General features: G+C 34.8%; 1 protein-coding gene across 3 annotated transcripts in view; it reads left to right on the plus strand.

Annotated features, from left to right (window-relative positions):
* The window catches only part of LOC143072242 (pre-mRNA-splicing factor SLU7-like), a 66,531-nt gene that overhangs the window by 17,831 nt on the left and 27,113 nt on the right, over nucleotides 1-21,587 (plus strand). The window contains exon 1 of one of the 3 annotated variants that reach the window (XR_012977089.1): nucleotides 19,806-19,840. The exons of the other annotated variants lie outside the window; for them this stretch is intronic. The gene's annotated coding sequence lies outside the window, so the exon portion shown is untranslated. Of the gene's footprint in view, nucleotides 1-19,805; nucleotides 19,841-21,587 lie in introns of those variants that run through there. 3 annotated transcript variants of the gene reach the window in all.

The raw sequence follows: 21,587 nt of genomic DNA on the forward strand, positions 1-21,587 counted from the left end.
AAATCATCTGCATTAGAATCAAAATACAGAAAGGGAAGGTCATGGTGTAACTTCAAGTCAATCCTATCTTGGAATATTACTTATCAATGACACAATCAATTATCTTTGTCAAATTGATCATTTCTAGCTATTAAAATAAAGGTAGAGTTTATATTCCTCCAAAAAGCTCCCGTCTCGAAATGCAGAAGTTAACACAAATACAACAGTGACCACAGGCTGGATCAAATGAACTTGAATGTTATTTCACCTGGAAGACCAATCATATCACAGTGTGGTTCGGTAATTAATCGGTCATGTTATAAGGTTTTATTTTGATGTTATGTTAAATTCACGATTGTAGATTTATTTTTCTGTAACTCATACAAAAGCCTTTTTCTGAAACTGTGATAAGAGTGTTAATTGCCAATCTCAGAAAAGATCCGTCTGGAGTAAATTTAAAAAACACTTACCGTTATCTTGATGATATTTTTGCTTTAACTAAAAAAAAAATCGCATTTTCTGCGGAAATTTACGCATAGGAACTTGCTGAAAATAAATCTTTAATATACAGAAATGATTGTATTTTGCTAGATTTGAATTATTATATTCCAGTTTCACACGAAAAACTCTTACTATTCAAAAAAGAGACGATTTTTTGTTCTTTGTTGTTAATTTTCCTTTTTATGACGGCAAAGTTGCTTTGGACCCAGATTATTGTGTGTATTTTCTCTCTATATGCCGGCGTATGCAATAGGATATTAGATTTCAAGTAACGTAATTTATGTATAATTGATATAAAAAACAAGAGTGCACACACTGAAATGTCTCGCCTTCTTTACTAATCATTGATGTTATGTTGATAGTCCTAATAATAAAGCTTTATTACAACTGTCACATAAACTTAACATAAACCAAGAAAACTAAACATTGACCTTTGAACCATGAAAATGAGGTCAAGGTCAGATGAACAATGCCAGGTAGGCATGTACAGCTAACAATTCTTCCATACAACAAATAAAATTGACTTATTGCTTATAGTTTAAGAAAAAAAGACCAAAACACAAAAGCTTAACACTGAGCAATGAACTGTAAAAATGAGGTCAAGGTCAAATAAAACCTGCGCGACTGACATGTAGATCATGAAATATTTCCATACACCAAATATAGTTGACCTATTGCATATAGAATTAGAAAAAAAGGCCAAAACTCAAAAACTTAACTTTGACCACTGAACCATGAAAATGAGGTCAAGGTCATATGACACCTGCCAGCTAGACATGTACACCTTACAACCATTCCATACACAAAATATAGAAGACCTATTGCATACAGTATAAGAAAAACAGACCAAAACACAAAAACTTAACTATAACCACCGAACCATGAAAATGAGGTCAAGGTCAGATGACACCTGCCAGTTGGACATGTACACCTTACAGTGCTTCCATACACCGAATATACTAGACCTATTGCTTATAGTATCTCAGATATGGACTTGACCACCAAAACTTAACCTTGTTCACTGATCCATGAAATGAGGTCGAGGTCAAGTGAAAACTGTCTGACGGGCAAGAGGACCTTGCAAGGTACGCACATACTAAATATAATTATCCTATTACTTATAATAAGAGAGAATTTAACATTACAAAAAATCTTAACTTTTTTTTCAAGTAGTCACTGAACCATGAAAATGAGGTGAAGGACATTGGACATGTGACTGACGGAAACTTCGTAACATGAGGCATCCATATACAAAGTATGAAGCATCCAGGTCTCCAACCTTCTAAAATATAAAGCTTTTAAGAATTGAGCTAACACCGCCGCCGCCGGATCACTATCCCTATGTCGAGCTTTCTGCGACAAAAGTCGCAGGCTCGACAAAAAAACTAAAAAAAATATTGATTCAAATCAGCTCCATTACAATCTAAACAAAGAAACACTAGACGTTTTTAATATTGCTCTCCAAAAATTACGTATGTAATGTTAAATGCTGAATTTGAAGTAAAATAGTACTCAAAATGAGGGTCGTCAAGTTGGTTACTATTCCTTATTCCTTATTCGTAACTTATTCTTTATTCGATACCTATTCGTCACTTATTCTTTATTCCTTATTTGTTACCTATTCGTTACTTATTCCTTATTCCTTATTTATTCATTAGTCCTTATTTGTTACTCCTTATCTGTCTACAATTTACGTGCTTTACTTTCTTAATATAACTGGTAAAATTTCTTGGTTTGTATATAATAGGTGAAATTACTTTAAGCGCGAAGGTACCCGTTTCAGCGCTTGACTGATTCCCTGTTACTTATTCGCTTGTAACATGTGTTAAACGTTGCACCTTTTAAAAAACGGTTACTTTTTTTCTTGTCACTTGTGTTACATGTAGCAATAGGTTCTTGGAGGTGAAATAACCCTATTAGCGCATATGTATAAAAAAGAAGATGTGGTATAATTGCCAATGAGACAACTCTCCACAAGAGCCCAAATGACACAGAAATTAACAACTATAGGTCACTGTACGGTCTTGAACAATGAGCAAAGCCATACCGCATAGTCAGCTATAAAAGCCCCCGAAATGACATATGTAAAAAAGTTTAAACGAGAAAAACTAAAGCCTCGGTCACATCTTACCGGATAGCTCGAACGGACGCCTAACGGATAACTTTTTTTCAATCCGTTCATGTCCGTTAGACGTCCGTTCTTATCCGTTAGACGTCCGTCCATATCCGTTGCATGTCCGTTAAGCGTACGTTTTATCCGTTGACGTCCGTTCTGTCCGGTGGAAAATGTTGAGCATGTTCAAAACTTTGAACGGACGTCCAACGGATAAAATGTCCGTTGAACGTCCGTTAGCCGTCCGTTTTGTACGGTACTTGTCCGTTTCGTTTCATTTTTGTATCCGTTACGTGTCCGTTATACGTCCGTTGGAGGTCTGGAAGATAAATTCACCAACGGACTTCTACCGGGCGTTAAACGGATAAAACGGATGTAAAACGAATGAGAAACGGACTCCTACCGGACGTATATAACGGATAAAACGGATGGTGAACGGATCTGAAATGGATAAATGCCAATTGAAAATTTCGCGTCAGAAATGCCAATTATTGGTATGTCAGATTTCTTAAGGTTCGTGAATTCTTATTATTCATAATCGATCTTAGAGTAAAGGCACGTCTTCAGCGCTCGACTTTGCCCTGTTTCTTATTCATTCCTTATTCGCTTGTTATACGTTGTATCTTTTAAATAAATTCTTGTTTGACAACTCCGTATTTTTGCGCCTGTCTCAAGTCATGAGCTTGATTTTGTCAGTCTGTGTATTTTAAGCTCAACGGGGCCCGAAGGGCCCCCATCTCAGATTATGCCTTTACTTTGCGTCCGTCGTCGTCCGTCGTCTGTCGTGGTTAACTATTAAAAAAATCTTCTCCTCTGAAACTAAAGGGCCAAATACCTTCAAACTTTAACTAAATGGTCCTCAGGGTATCTAGTTTTATTTTAGTACTTGTATATGTTTACTTTTAGAGTTATGTGTGACCGTCCATTTTCACTGAACTAGTACACAATTTTATTTAGGGGCCAGCTGATGACCACCTCCGGGTGCGGGATTTTCTCGCTGCGTTGAAAACCCATTGGTGGCCTTCGGATGTTATCTGCCCTTTGGTCGGGTTGTTGTCTTTTTGCCTGACATATGCATTCTCATGCATTCTCAATTTTATCTTTTCATTTTTGTTCATGTCTCTGGTGTTAGCTATGAGTTCTAAAAGGTGAAATAACCCTATTAGCGTGTATACATACATGTTTCAGCGCTCGACTGATACCCGGTTACTTTTTCGTCGTCTACTATTCACTTGTAATACGTGTGTTATACTTTGCACTTTTCAAATAAATTGTTGTAAACAAATTTCTTGTCTTTAGTGTAACTTATGGGTACTTAGAAGTAAAATAACATTATTAGCGCGTATGTACCCGTGTCAGCGCTCAACTGATACCCTTTTACCTATTAGTTTCTTATTCGCTTGTAATGCGTGTGTAATACATTGTACCTTTTAAACAAATCTTTATAATTTCTTTCTTGTCTGTGGTGTTACATGTAGCTATGAGTTCTTCGGGGTGAAATCACCCCATTAAGTCGTATGAACCAGTTTGAGCGCTCGACTGATACTCAGTTACTTATTCGTTCCTTATTCGTTTGTAATACGTGTGTTTTACGTTCCATTTAATTCCGATTCTATTCTTGTCTCTGGTGTTAGCTATTGGTTCTTTTATGTGAAGTAACCCTATTAGTGTGTACACACTGGTTTCGGCGCTCGACTGATACACTGTTACCTTTCATTCCTTATTCGCTTGTAATGAGTGTGGTATACTCTGTCTCTGGCCTTGAAGTCATAAAACTTTCGAATAAATTTGTTGTACTCATACTCCAAAATCAACCAATCAAAATGCTAGATTTCATGTTTCGAGCATAATTTGTGTGCTCCGAACACTGAGCAAAGTTTTATGACTTAAACCCCAGGTGTTAGCTATGGATTCTTAGAGGTGAAATTACAATATAAGCGTGTAATGTAACGAATAAGGAATGAGGATTACTAGTAAGTAACCAACTTGAAAATGGGTGTTTTTTTAAAAGCAAAAAAGGAATATGGGACGGAAATTAGAAACAGAGGAATACATGTAAGCATGTATTCATCTCAGGTTTAGGAATTTGTGTCAACTTTTCGGACTCCTTGTGGGTTTTTTTTTTAACAAAACAGGGTAACATGTTTCCCCCATACATGTATTACCCTCTTTTCATTGCATATAAGACTTCAATTTATCATATCCACAAGGGTAACTGGGGACCGGTATTAAAACCCTCGTCAAATAGGGTCATCCGTTTGGCTATGCGGGATGTACAAATGTGCAGCAACATCTGGTCAGAATGGAGACATCCAATCCGATGTCATGTGTATAGAGAGTGCCACGCTCTTTGAAAATGGCTGAATGTCTGTCCCTATCCAATATACCCTCATTTCCTTGGTTGTCTTAATTTATCTGACCTTAATCCCGGATGCTCTATTACAGAACCTACCTATGCATTTATTTTTAATTTTTTCTCGTCCTGAATATGCATGAAATATTTGCCATTGAACGCCTAGCAACCAACAATCAATCAATCAATATCTCATAAAAGGTCATTAACCAAATTCAAGCTGATTCTAGATTTCTTCTCTCACGATTGAGAGCCAAATATTGCCTATGCTAAATAAGGTAAAAGTCCAAGTCAGCCAATTCCCGCGAAAAAAAATATCTCAAAAAGGAAATCCATTACCTATCAATTATTTTAACTTATACTTAAACTAATATACGGAAGCGTGTTAGCGCCACACATTTTTTTTTTAATTATTTTTCATATCTTTGCGTTTAACGCAAACCTTTGCGAAATAACGCAAACATTTGTTTTTAATATAATCTTATTAAAGATTTAAAAGAAACAGCAGTTATTAATGCAGGAGCCTGAATATATTAAAATGTATCACCTTTGTAGTCATTGCAAAGTAAAATGCTTGAATAATTAGAACATATCATTGAATAATAATGAGCAGAAAATATAAGAAGATGTGGTATGAGTGCCAATGAGAAAACTCTCCATCTAAGTCACTATTCGTTAAAGTAAACCATCATAGGACAAAGTACGGTCTTCAACACGGAGCATTGGCTCACACCGAACAGCAAACTATATAAAGGTCCCCCAAAACGATATCCATGTTACTACTAGCATACCAAAAAAATTGAGGCAATTAAAGCAAAAATATCATTTAGTGTATTTGACTATGAAGTTTCACAATTGTATGACATTATTCTTGATCTTTCCTATATACTATACTATATCTATTTTCTTGTTAAATTATATACTTTTCTGATGCACAAATCAGTCTTAATTTATGTATAATTGTACTTCAAGTATTCCATTATTCCTATGCATATTTATTATAATGATTTGGCCTTGTATGTATCTTTTTTTTTATCTACAGTAACTAGTAAATTACAACCGAAATGAATGACAGACGGACATTTATACAAAACTTAATGAATGATTGCAATCAAGATATTTGCGTTATAACGCAAAGGTTTGCGTTGTATTGCAAAGGTTTGCGTTATTTCGCAAAGATTTGTGTTATATCGCAAAGATCACTTTGTGTTAGAACACACATGTTTGTGTTATTTCGCAAAGGTTTGTGTTATAACGATAAGATAGGAAGAAAAACAAAAAATAAAAATGTGTGGCGCTAATACGCTTCTGTACTAATACTGTTCGGATTTAGAGTACTAGTATCAATTCTTAATTCCAGATATTTGTTTAATTTCACCTATCTGCATTATTCAAGATAAAAGATTTTAATGCATATTGTATTGATATAAATGGCATAAAATGATGAGACTATATTTTTGAAATATTGATTGTATGTAATTTAATGCGCGATAACCACTTCATTCATTTTATATTCTACTTGTAACCATGGCCGTACGTTGTAACGGTGAATTCATGCGATTAACTAAAGTTTGTTTGACTTTTCTTATTTAAGAAGTAAATAATAATGATTTTGGATTTAAACATCAACACGCAGTAACCCAACAACTCAAATAAGATCTATATATGGCATAAAAAGATTGATATTCGCACGACTTAATGCAAGTTTAGTCCTTCAATGTTAAAGGTCATATGGCAATACAATGATGTTGTTTTTTTAATTGACTTAATACCGGGAGATTGGTGGCCTCGTGTTAATTTAACGCATGTCAGCTATCTAGTTTTATCTAAAAAAAAAAAAAAGGGCCAGTTTTTATTCTTTAATATTGAGTCCATTCTCCCATGAAGAAAGGATACATTTTTCTGTGTTCAGTAGCATCGTATTTTCTTAAAATATTTTCTCGCACAATATCGATCTGGACATCGGTGGACATGCAGCATTGTCAAACCACACAACCGTTCACCCGTCATCGTAGCTCTAATTTCGATAATATGCTAACAATTTCATGTAGTTTTTTTTAATTAGACAAAAGGTCCTTCGGTATAAGAAAACTCCCAAGTTAAAAAAAATTACTAGATTTGCAAAAGAAAATCAACACTTAGTATTAGTCAAAAAGTAGGACAATAAATGAACAAAAATCAAACCCGGGTACAGATAAGACACATAACTACAATAATAGACCTTTAACACTGATTATAAAGATGGATCACGAAAAATATACAGGGGCAACATCAAAAAGTGAAGAGAAATCAGCTGATTTTTGCAAGACACTCGCCGTGAAAACAATATGATCTGAAGAAAAGCTTTTGTTTCAACTTTTTAAAATTTATTTCCAACATCAGACCATGTAGTTACGGCCCTGGGCTCCATATAAAATTATAAAATCCAAACTGACTTATTCAAAGTCGATGTTCAAACGGTCAATGTAATAAAATACATCTGTTGACTGAAACTCATTATAGATTACTTTTTGTTTGAATTTATTGGAAAAAATATATATTAAAAAATAAAAATAAAAAACCACAATAAATGTACTAGGTCCGATAATTGACGGCAGTCTTTTAACCTGAAATCTGTGGCAAATTTTTATATGTTTGAAATAATGAATAAGATAGTTTCTGCTGAAAACGAAACGTCACGGAAAATTCAGGGTTATGGATTTATAATATATAATGGAGCATCAGATCAGCATCGTCTGGTCAAACTATGCATAGGTGTTATTGTAACTAAAGGTTTAAGATTTACAACATATGGCATTCTTGACCTTGAAATACATTTAAAAGAAACAAATGTTATCAATCTGAATCACAATAGCTGTCCATCACAGCATGTATTCCAAGGGTTTATTAAAGATGAAGCGACTGATACAGAAACAACAGATGACCATTAAAATTAATACAAATCTAACAAATTTTAGATTAGTATAAGTGGTTATGATAACGTAAAAAACGACGAAACTAGTATAATTACAAAACATATATATATATATGTATTATTATTATTTATTGATTCTACTGAAATATTGCAGCACAGAAACTTAAACAAGAAAGAATATATTCATTATTTTTTAATAGAAAAATATAAAGTATCATGAAATATTCGCATAAATTTATTTCAGTCTGACGAGGACAAGTGTTAAATGTTAAACCATTAGTTATGTAGAGCAATCACAAAAGTCTAGGGGAAATGCGAACTATAGATCAAGACTTTTAAAACAAACAATTGATAGTTGTACCCCTAATGATGGCATATCTGTCATGATATTGATGAATCATTTATAGATTTATGACTGATTTAACATGTACTGGTAAATGATTTTTTTTTTATATTTAATTATAATCAAGTCTAAGCTAGAGGACAAACCCAAGCTATAGCTGCCGACATACTAAAACAGTGTCGGGTCCTATCAGACGACATTGGATGCATCGTTTTATGCATATATATGTTGAGCTCTTTTGATGTTGCTTCGCAAAAAAATGAGGGATAAAAAATTAATGCAAAATAATTATAAGATGATATAATTTAGCCTCAAATGTAGTCAATTAATTTGCATTAAAACTTTAGGGTAAATGTGCTAATGTGTTAAGGTTTTCACACTGTCCTAGGGATTTTTTTTCGGTCGTTATAGTGATTCGGCATCTGTCTCTTAAAGATTTAAACATTGTCTATGAATTGGCATAACAAATTATACACGAAAAATTCGGTATATATATGGTTTCTATAGGTTAAACTTTATGCAAAGCTGTTTAATTCAACAATTTAGTTGAATTTGGTTTTGAAAAGGTGATATATGACAGCTAAAGGTCATTTTATTGATGAGAATTTAATTAAGTAACAAAGAAGTCTAGTATTTTTGAAGCTAAAGCTAGGTTGACACTGCCCATCAGACCAACTATATCAATTCCGATCAAGACAGATTAAGTGATCGGGAGACTGGTCTGGCTAGTTCGACAAGAATGTTCGGGGTGATCTACCTTACTCGTCATCGATCTGACTTTCTTTCAGAGAGTTTTTGACGTTTCAAAAACATTCGAGTAAGCATCGAGAAGCCAGTCACTCGAGAAAAGATCGGAGTTTCGCCGAGTAGCGATCGATGTGATCGTTAAGGGATCGAGTTTGGTCTGAATACAAATATTTGAACAATCAGTACTCGATCATCATGACCTTTGTTCGACTAAAATGCGATCGTTTCTCAACCAACGTCATCGATCACTGCGACTACTATTATTTTTTTTTATCCCAGACCAACTCGACCAATACCCAATCTCTATTCGACCAAACGCAACCACTTTTCGATGTGTAGATCTAATCAACTCTCATAACTTTTCCCGCAAGAATATATTGTCCTTGTTATTTTGAAATGTACGAAAATGAAATCCGCAAAAATTTCCACGTGTACCGTACTTAGCTGTACTTTAACAGAGGCAAATATACCAAACAAACAATCACACCCAGAGGTCAAGAACAAACCGATTCAGCCATGGAAAAAAGCTAAAAACGACGACAAGACAAACAGCAGTCCACAACTCATTATAACTAAAATCTTAGCAACACGAAACCCACCAAATACACATTGCACCTGTCATATTGCATACGTACCAATCTGGTGACGAGTCTCATTTAGTGGTGCATGTCATTTTCAAGAAAAGAGCAGTAAATCTAATAAATAAGTAAATACAAACGTTTCGAATCATTTTTGAAACGTAAAAAAAGGCAAAACATCTACCAAAGCTTTATTACAGTTTTAAACAAAACAAGGCATAATTACCTTTATTTTAAAATCAATCTTGACAATGTGCCATATTAAAATAACTACATCCGTGGTTTAACGATAAAACTACAAGTAGCTTAATTTACAATAGCACTGATGAACAAAATCATACTCTCTTGCCACTCAACTGAACCTGCTGGCATTTTGAAATAGTGCATAAGATAGTCTCGGTTTTGATATCTCTGGAGTACGGCTTCATCCAGATCTCAATGGTAATGCATCATATTCAATCATGAGGTACCGGTATGAGTGTTCTCCATATCGCCGGGCAGTGGGTGTTTCTAGTTCCTCAATCAAAGTCCTCTATTCAGAATGCTTGAAGAGTCAGACGCACTTCCATCTCTGTACCATATAAACTTGTAATATGCGTCAACGAGGGCTAATAGTGTGACTGAGAATAATCCTTTGTAGTTGCAGTACAGTGTACCAGAGTCCGTGGTGCACTTTATCCGAACGCTTTAGCCCCCGTTCGCATATAACGATATTTAATCTGTGATATTTGATTAGGATACTAGTAATAAGTAGTGTGTATGAGTTTCATAACATTAGGTTAATAGAGGCAAACCAAAGTTAGAGAACGGAAACTAATATGTGGAATGAACAGACGTACGGACGAATGGATTGACAAGTGTAACACTAAATGTCTCATTTGTTTCGGCGGGGCATAAGACAATCCGACTTTTTTTCTAATGAAATTGCACTTACTCGACCAATTCCCGGCTATCCCTACGACCCCTTTACGATCAAGTCTATTAATTCTGGTCGAGATCGGGCTGAGTTCGAGCTTTGTTGACTTGTTCTAGCTAGTCGAGTAAAGATCTTGTAGAGATCTTGTAGAGATTGTGAATTCGTCTTATAGTCGAATGTTTATTCTAGTGGTGCTTGGGTTGGAGTCATGATGTAGTCATTAAGAAGTCGTGAATTGTCGAGTTAAATCCTTGTACAGTAGGATTGCGGTCGGATAGAAGTCGTAAACAAGCCTGGTCAAGAATGTGGTCCCGCTTGATCGTGGGAATTTGAGCAATCGGGTTCATAGAGTTGATCTAATCGGCTGTGTGAATCTGGCTGATCTTGTGCGGGTAACTAAAGCTAGGTTCACACTACCGATCAGATCAACTCGATCAATCCCGATCCTGACAAATTAAGTAATCGGGATACTGGTCTGACTCAATCGACAAGAATGCTCCAGGTTGTCTATCTTGGTCGTCATCAATCTGAAATTCTACCCGATAATTTTTGACATGTTAAAAACATTCGAGTAAGGATCGAGAAGCCAGTCACTCATATTTAATGCTTCCTTTCCAAATGTACAATGCAATGTAATGTTATTTAATATGTTTTTCTGTATACCTTTGTTCAACTTAGGTGATACCAGAATAAAATGATAATTATACACAAGAAGAGATCGACTATTCGTCGAGTAACGGTCGAATTGATCGGGAAATGATCGTGTAAAGATCGAGTTTGGGTGGAATACAAATATTTTACCGATCTTTACTCGATCATCTCGACCTTTGCTTGATTAGTATCAGATCATTTCCCGATCAACGCCAACCTGTTTGATCAATGGTCCAGATGAACTCAACCGATGCCCGATAGCTTAGATCACCGCGACCTCTATATTATTTTGACCCCAGACCAAATCGACCAATACCCGATCTCTACGCGACCATATTCGACATCTCTTCGATCTTTACTCGGCCATATACAAGTACACATGATTGCTACACGATTCAGTAAAAATGTTTGCAAATCTGAATATCTCTCATAACTTTGCTTTCGCAATAGTATATTGTCACTATTTATTTTTAATTGTACCAAAAATCCTCCATGTACAGTACTGGTCTGTACATTTGCAAGGAGGGGTAAAATTTTAACAGAGAGTCAAAAGATACCAAAGGAACAATCAAACTGAAATTTCGAAAATACCTACACAGCCATTAAGAAAAACGAAAAACGACGAGAAGAAAAACATGCAGCAGTCCACATAACACAAAATAGAAAGCTTAAAACTAATTAGCAACACGAAACCTTACAAAACCTGGGACTATCTCGTGCAGGTGTTCGATAGATTATGCATTTTGGTCCCTTGGGTTTTTTCAGATATGAAAGTAATAATTTTGTGCAATAAAAAATCATTATTAGAATGCTAATGACTAATTAATATAGCCTCCAAAGTGGGGTTTACCTGTTTTATGAACTATTTTCTGTTTGACTGTTGTGTAGTATAAAAATAAGATCAGGTATGATTGCCAATGAGGTAACTCTCCACAGGACACCAAATAATACAGAAATGAACAACTATCTGTTACCGTACAAACGAACTTTATGACGCAATTTTATAGAAAATAAGACGAAAGACAACTGGTTTTGATTTGATCTCTTGATAGTTATACGTAAACAGTTTCAGAAAAGGTTTCACTCCAGGGGATTACAAGTCTTCTTCTGGTCAATTTTTGGGAAATATATGACAGCTTTACCACCTTTCTACAATAGTTCTTAGCCAATAGGTAATTGCCATGGATACACACATACATGTATGCATATATATATGACACAAACAGCAAGCTTCATTTGTAAAAAAGCAAGGAAAAGGGGATGGTCAAATTTATGTATATTGCTATCTAACATAAGTACTAATCCAGTGACAAATCTCATTTTAAGGTGTCATTTTCAAGAAATTTAAAGACCAGTTAAACTCCCAAAACATATCAGCTTAGACTCTGAAGAAGTTTTTCAACCATTGGGGTCCTCTTTGTCGAACTCCTGCAAGTCTCTGATGCTACTCACACAGTGGTCGCCGTGTTACACACTGCCTAACCTAGACGTCTCGGCATCCGTTGCTGTCTACGCCTTCTTGTTCGTTTTCTACGTATGTCCTCACAATTAGTTTCCGTTCTCTAATTTTGTTTAGCCTCAATAAAATTTTATGAAACTTACACACAACACTTATTATCATATAATGTATATACACAGATCAAGATCGAATTTGGAAGGCGTCACTTTTGTCGTTCTTGGGGAATGAACCTTTATAACGTTATATGCAAGCTGGGGCATTATCTATATCCCATGGACACATTCTTCGTTTGTTTGGTTAAATTCAGTAGTGCACAGAAGGTCCGAGTAAAACCATTAGAATATCTATATGGAAATAAAGCAGTTGGATTTATAGAGCACAGAGAGACCGGTCAAAGGTTGTGACGAAGCTTGAAGAGAGCGTACATACACAATGTACTTACGGACGGACAAAGGCAACACTTATACCCCATTTCTTCACTTTTAGTTGTAGCAAAGCAACCCGAGGTATAAATTTTATAGTGTGAACTCGGTATTAGTCTTAATGACCCCTACACTGCGGCGTCGCATAATAAAATATGATGTTTTTATATAAAAATTGTATATACTCGACTAATTCCCGACTATCTATACGATTCGGTCGATCTGGTTTGGTAGAGATCAGGCTGTGATCGAGTATAATTAATTTGGTCTAACAAGTCGAGTAAAGATCGTGTGGATCGTAAATTGGTCGGAATTATCGAATATTTAATCAATTAGTGGTCGGGTTGGAGTCGTGGATGGTCGAGTTAAAGTCGTGTACAGTCTGTCGTAAACAGGCCCCATCAAGATTTTGGTTTCGCTTGGTGGTGGAATAGGGACAATAGGGATCATCGAATTGATCTGATCGGCAGTGTGAACCTGGCATAAAATTTAAGTTTCCAATGAAAATTACAAAAAAACAAAAATTGTGACCTCTATTTTGTATTTCGTATTCCGATTTATTTCGGATTAAAGTCAAAAAGTGTACAAAATATTTAAAAAATCGGGAGATATGCAATTCGGTATCGTGTTACTTGTGCCATTAAATGTTTTGTTAACTCCCATGGCACATTCTACTTTATTGTCATCCAATGTTTTTTTATTTACTTTTTGTTGCTGTGTTACAGTTTTGGTTTTTATTTTGTACATCAAAGTTAGTCGTTAGTTTTTTCGTTTGAATTGTTTTACGTTTGTCATTTCGAGGCCTTATATAGCTGACTATGCAGTATGGGTTTTACTCATTGTTGAAGGTGTCCTATAGTTGTTAATTTCTGCGTCTTACGTATCCTTTGGAAGCGTTTAAAGATGGTTAAAAAGCCAAAAACAACTAGCGCTTAATATGAATATATAAATATATATGTTTTCCTATTTTTTTTATAAAGAGAATGAACCAACCAACAATAATTCACAAATCGATCTAGATATTATGATATTAAGGAATGAAGAGGAGAAATTCTACCACCAGGAAAGCGTCTACCGTGTGGTTATGTCGGCTTAAATATAAAAAGGAGGTAGGGTGGGAGAAGAGGGGAAGCTGATAAGTAAATGAATCCATTTTTTGGTGATTAATTCATGCAAAACAATCCGTTTTGTCATAAATAAAATAAAGATTACTGACGTGCGATATAGTGTTATGTGCTATAATATTGCCACGTGCTCAACGCTCGGAACATGTGGGCGTTCTTCAAGTAATTTTAATTGACCAAAATGGGAGGAGTAAGCAATTAAAATTACTGTGTTAACAGGTTAAGCGATAAACCTCCTCCATCAATCACTTACTTATTTTTAATAATTATTTGTTTTGTGCATAGACGATAAATTAGAAGTTATTAACACTAAGAAATAGCGGTTAACCGATAAAATAGCGGTTAACCGATAAAAATAGCGGTTAACCGACATATTAATAGCGATTAATCGGTATAAATAGCGTTTAACCGATAAAATTAGTGATTAACCGACATATAAATAGCGGCTAATCGATAAAAATAGCGGTTAACCGGTAGATAAATAGCGGTTAACCGACAAAAATACCTTTTGAACCAAATGGTACACCATAGTTTATAATGTTTAAGAGTCCTCTTCTGCATATAATTGCTATTTGTATATTTCAAGGATTCCTTCATACGTTTGCTGCTTGCACAAGTTTATCCTCCTAAGATGTTGCTCCAATGATAAAATCCTGTAATGCATACTTAGCAATCAGACTCTTGGAAAACTTCCTACAGTTCCTGTAATATAATAAAATCCACATGTAATGTTTGTTTCTGTAGTCAAGGTTCAAGCAAAAAAGATTACATCAATTTAATCACCAATGATTTACCAAACTTATAATTAGAAGAAAACTGTACGTATTATATTTTAAGCTCGAGCTCCGACATGATCAATTGGTGACTTTACGGTGATTTTTAGTAAAACCCAGACCCAGATTTTTTACTAGTATTTCCCACTGGGATGGGCATTGCAATACTCATAAAACCCAGGTTTTTATCAATTGCCAATAATAATAATTATAACCCTGTTTCAGGACATTTTATAGCTCACTATGCTGTTTCAGTTTTGCTCATTGTTGAAAGCTGTACATATGATCATTTATAGTTGGCAGTTTTCAGTCATTTAGACTATAGTGGATAGTTGTCTCATTGGAAATCGTGACCACGTTACATGTTTTATAAATTCAATTCAAAGTTTTATTGTCATATAAACTATACAGTTTGTGACATATAACACAACAAAAACAAATTAAGACAATAACTATAAGTAACTCAATATATATATGCAGATTCAAGTAAATATTAAAGGTTCCTCTGTCCTCAGTTCCATTGAATTTTTTATAAAGGATCCTAGTTTATTCACTTGTGTTGGTGTTGATGGGTTAAGTATATTTATAATTTATTATAAATTACTTATGAAAACAAACTGTCTTCATGTACATTGTATGTGTACTACATATACCTGTATATATATAAGTATACTTAGTGCCTATAAAAACACATATCATCATTTTCAAGCCCCCTTCTAAAATGTGTTAGCCCCTTACAATCATAGCTTACACCAAAAACAGCTGATTTTTTAATTCAGATTATAGCTTGTGTAAAAATAAGTATACAATAAACAGACCAAAATATGACACTAATTATATAGACCAATGAACCCTGCCCAGACAGTATTGTACACCATACAATCAGTGGGATTTGGGGGTTTTTAGCTGCCACTATATGTAATGCTAAAATTGAAAGAAAAAAATTGTAAGAAAAAAATTGTTTTCCACTTGTCAAAAAGAAAATTAATAAGATTGTTTTTCGCTTAAGGCACAAAAAAAGTTAGTCCAGTAAAAAAAATTCATAGCCCCTCAGAAAACCAAATGGTTGCTGTCTAAAGAGCCTGTGTTGCTCACCAGGATTTAGTCTATGTGCATATCATAAATAAAGGACATGGATGGACCCATGACAATATAATTGTGTTTTGGTGATGGTGATGTGTTTTGTTCCCTTATCACCATCTTGCAGTGTTTATATATCTCAACTTGTACGATTCGCTCATGTATGTAACAATGTTTTAGATTTTAACGAGAGAAATTTATGTATTACTGAAAAATTATTACACCAGGGTTTTTGATATCACAAACTAGTCAAAACATTTACTAAATTTTATCATCGGTATAAGGACATGTCATTCGTAAATATAGTTCAACATGCAGACTTCTTATATGTTCAGGTATTTCACATCCAATTTTTTATGGAAATATTCTTTATAAAGCACAAAGGTGTCAGTATTCACCTCAAAAACTAACAAAACCTTCGAATAGACTTATTAAGAAGGGATATAGTTACGATACTGTTGTCAGGTCATTAAAGATTGCATATTTTGGCGTTAATATTGATTCACTTATAGGGTCTTTGCATTGAAATTAAACACATTTATTCAAAAACCAGTTGTTGGCATGACACGGGTTATGTTCTTCTCATATATGTTATGATGGTATGATACTAAACCCCTAATGGGAAGGATTGTGCCTGATGTTCATATGATGAAATCATAATCTTTCAGTCAGTTTAATTGAAGTCTGGAGCTGGCATGTCAGTTAACTGCTAGTAGACTGTAACAGTTGTTATTTATGTATTATTGTCATTTTGTTTATTTTCTTTGGTTACATCTTCTGACATCAGACTCGGACTTCTCTTGAACTGAATTTTAATGTGCGTATTGTTATGCGTTTACTTTTCTACATTGGCTAGAGGTATAGGGGGAGGGTTGAGATCTCACAAACATGTTTAACACCGCCGCATTTTTGCGCCTGTCCCAAGTCAGGAGCCTCTGGCCTTTGTTAGTCTTGTATTATTTTAATTTTAGTTTCTTGTGTACAATTTGGAAATTAGTATGGCGTTCATTATCACTGAACTAGCTAGTATATATTTGTTTAGGGGCCAGCTGAAGGACGCCTCAGGGTGCGGGAATTTTTCGCTACATTGAAGACCTGTTGGTGACCTTCTGCTGTTGTTTTTTTCTATGGTCGGGTTGTTGTCTCTTTGGCACATTCCCCATTTCCATTCTCAATTTTATTGTATGTAGATCTTACTTTAATGAACATTCTTGCTTCTTACAATTATCTCCTTCTATAATAAACTTGGCCCAGTAGACTGAGTTAAGTATACAAAATTTATGAAAATTGTTAAAATTGACTATAAAGGGCAATAACTCCTGAAGGGGTCAATTTAACATTTTGATCATATTGTAACGTGACTGAGGGGAGGTCAACACCAATACAGACGGACGGATATAGCCACCTATACCACAACAATATATCCTGTGATGAATTCCCTGGGTAACTAAATAATACAATATATACTATATTTTTTTGATTGAGTTAAGTCTGCCAATTGATATTTTATCGTATGTTTTTCTTTGTTGTGATGTTATGCTATTGTTTCAGAAAAAGGGAGAAGGTTTGGATCCATTAAAACGTTTAATCCCGCTGCAAATGTTTGCACCTGTCCTAAGTCAGGAATCTGATGTACAGTAGTTGTCGTTTGTTTATGTAATATATACGTGTTTCTCGTTTCTCGTTTTGTTTATATAGATTAGACCGTTGGTTTTCCCGTTTGAATGGTTTTACACTAGTAATTTTGGGGCCCTTTATAGCTTGTTGTTCGGTGTGAGCTAAGGCTCCGTGTTGAAGGCCGTACTTTAACCTATAATGGTTTACTTTTTAAATTGTTATTTGTATGGAGAGTTGTCTCATTGGCACTCACACCACATCTTCCTATATCTATATATGCAAGTTTATTTAAGAATTGAATGTTTCTTTTTGTAAATTTATTGGGGTGTAAAAGCGTTGACCGAAGTACATTTTGTATGAAGCGCGGAATAAAGTTACAAAAAGAAGCATTCAATACTTATAATTACATTTTTTAGCTATGATCATGAAAACACGAATTTTATATATTTTATTATTTAATCATGTTAATTCACCTGTGCACTTTATTGTTGGAGCACGTGTTATCATGAGTGAAAAGTTGTATTGAGCAATGCAACTGCTTACGGAATAACACGTGATGTGCAGTTAGCCAATCAGAATAAAATATTATAATGAAACATACATCTAATGTAATTATTAACAAATGTACTTTACTTCAGACACATTGACAAAGTTAGCTACAAAGTTTAAACATATAAACTTTAAATACAAGTCCTCCAGAATCTAACTGATTCAAGACTTCAAGAAATCACATCCTTCCAGGATCATGCATGCACAGCTGATACACAATCTCCCAGTTGCTTGACCAACTGACCTTTATCATAGAGTTTAATTACTCTTTCTCTAGACAAACAAAATAGGCATAACTAATTTTATTATCCTACACCCCAAAGACACCATTTCAGATCTGGTCTTAATCACATCTGGCAATTCAACTTTAACTGCAGATAATTAAACTAGCCATTTGTCAAATTAGCCTTGCATCATTAATTATCTCGGTACACAAATAAACAGTTATAAAGCTAAATTAAGTAGAAGTCAATATTTACAAAACATCCAAATATTACAATATTGACTTTTTTGTACAGGTTACTAAAATATCAATATATATTTTTTTTTATCACAAGATGATTGTTTAGCCTCTGTTAGATTCTAACATATTTTGCCAGTTAAAGACATACATTTTTTTAACTAGGGACTAAGCCTACAACATTTGAAAATTAACATAAGCGCTATATATATTTTAATAATTTTTTTGTGAGCTCGTCCAAAATTAATTTTAACTGCATAGGTTACTGGACCTTTGCTTCCCCTTCTTATTAGAAATACACTATAATTTAGGATAGTAAAATAAATTACACAATTGACAACACTATCCCCCCTCCATCTATGCTGTCATAAAATGCTAACCCAAACATTGTCCAACTTTGATAAATTATCAAATATGTCAAATGAAATAATATAAAATCATTGTGTGCTGCAATTTAAATATTGTTTTATAAATGATTTTTAAATTGATATTGACTTTTGTATATGTTAAGTTAATTTCACTCCATGACTCCACTCCAACACTCCACCACTCCACTCCAATACTCCACTCCACTCCACTCCACTCCACCTTTTAGTACATGCCATATTATTGCTATTTACAGTTGATCTCTATCTATATAATATTCAAGGTAATAACCAAAAGCTGCAAAATTTTCTTAAAATTGCCAATTCAGGGGCAGCAACCAAACAACAGGTTTCCTAATTGGTCTGAAAATTTCACAGCAGATAGATCTAACGAACAAATTTATCATGGTTAGATTCGCTCTAAATGCTTTGGTTTCTGAGATATGAGCCGAAAACTGCATTTTACCCTATGTACTATTTTTAGCCATGTCGGCCAAGATCTTGGTTCACATTTTTTTAAACCAGATACTCTATTGAATACTGTGGACAGAGAAAAAAAAATGATTTTTTTTATAACCTCTTTCAAAATGATTAGTACATGTACTGGTTTTCTTAGGATTGAACTGTTGCACATTTTGTCAGATTTAATTAACAGCTGACTATAAACCAGTATTGTTATGTTATTTGTTGAAGGTCATCATAAAAGTAGCATATAAGTGCTTATATCCCCTTTATTTTGAACATGACTAATCATGATCGTTTTCTTATTGGCAATCCTACAACATCTCCTTATTTTTAAATTTCTAAAAATTTTCAATCTGCTATTTATATCTGTTATATTCTATTTATAAACAAAAAAATGCACACAGCTACTTTTGCATAGCCTGATTATTAAGGTAACTATTTCTGTACCAAAAATATGTATCTACTTTTAATATTCAGTGCTATTTTGTAACTTTAAAATTATTGTAATATTTAGGTACTGGGCAGTACATGTATTTTACAGTACTAGATTTGTAGTAACTTGAAATTTTTAAAGTACTACAGTTGTTTAATTCATGTCATATAGTACACTGTTACCATTTTTCAGCTTTTTGAAAGCTTGTCTATTTTAAATCTCTTAAAGTTATGATTTTCAAACATGGAATATTGTGATCACTATGGGTAATTATCTTCTATACCAATTTTTTTTTAATACCACAATCTGACAGGATTCATAGATGTACACACTCAGTGAGACATAGAATCAAGGTCAAAAAGATATACTTTTTGTTGAATGCTGCCTCATAAATATTACAAATTAAATGAATGCAAGTCATTGAGTACATGTAGTTTGTACAAATACTACATAATATTTGAACTTAAATTAAAGGATAATCTAATTGTTATCAGTGTCTGGTCAGAAATGAAGCCACACAACAGCCAAATATAAGTCTCAGAGATGCACAAACAATCATTGTATTTAAGAATTGAATGCTTCTTGTTGTAACTTCATTGGGGGTAAAAGCGTTGACCGAAGTACATTTTGTATGAAGCACAGAAGCTATTCATTCTAAAAATGTGTGCACGGTCAACGTTTTTACAACCCTATGAAGTTACAAAAAGAAGCATTCCAGTGGCGGATCCAGCCATTTTAAAAAGGGGGGGTTCCCAACCCAGAGTAAAGGGGGCTCTGTATCTGCAAGAAAAAAACAAAGTGCACATTAGTTCCACATTAATACGACAATTTTGGAAAAAGGGGCCACTAACATAAAGGTCTACTTAACTGTTGAGCTGTGGAGTCTGCGCAGTGGCGGTCTGGACCCCTCCCCTCTTGTCTGTGCCTGTGGGTCTGTATCTGCAAGAAAAAAACAAAGTGCACATTAGTTCCACATTAATACGACAATTTTGGAAAAAGGGGCCACTAACATTAAAGGTCTACTTAACTGTTGAGCTGTGGAGTCTGCGCAGTGGCGGTCTGGACCCCTCCCCTCTTGTCTGTGCCTGTGGGTCTGTATCTGCAAGAAAAAAACAAAGTGCACATTAGTTCCACATTAATACGACAATTTTGGAAAAAGGGGCCACTAACATTAAAGGTCTACTTAACTGTTGAGCTGTGGAGTCTGGGCAGTGGCGGTCTGGACCCCTCCCCTCTTGTCTGTGCCTGTGGGTCTGTATCTGCAAGAAAAAAACAAAGTGCACATTAGTTCCACATTAATACGACAATTTTGGAAAAAGGGGCCACTAACATTAAAGGTCTACTTAACTGTTGAGCTGTGGAGTCTGCACAGTGGCGGTCTGGACCCCTCCCCTCTTGTCTGTGCCTGTGGGTCTGTATCTGCAAGAAAAAAACAAAGTGCACATTAGTTCCACATTAATACGACAATTTTGGAAAAAGGGGCCACTAACATTAAAGGTCTACTTAACTGTTGAGCTGTGGAGTCTGCGCAGTGGCGGTCTGGACCCCTCCCCTCTTGTCTGTGCCTGTGGGTCTGTATCTGCAAGAAAAAAACAAAGTGCACATTAGTTCCACATTAATACGACAATTTTGGAAAAAGGGGCCACTAACATTAAAGGTCTACTTAACTGTTGAGCTGTGGAGTCTGCGCAGTGGCGGTCTGGACCCCTCCCCTCTTGTCTGTGCCTGTGGGTCTGTATCTGCAA

This window comes from Mytilus galloprovincialis, chromosome 4 (genome assembly GCF_965363235.1).
Source record: "Mytilus galloprovincialis chromosome 4, xbMytGall1.hap1.1, whole genome shotgun sequence".
NCBI classification, from domain to species: Eukaryota; Metazoa; Mollusca; class Bivalvia; order Mytilida; family Mytilidae; genus Mytilus; species Mytilus galloprovincialis.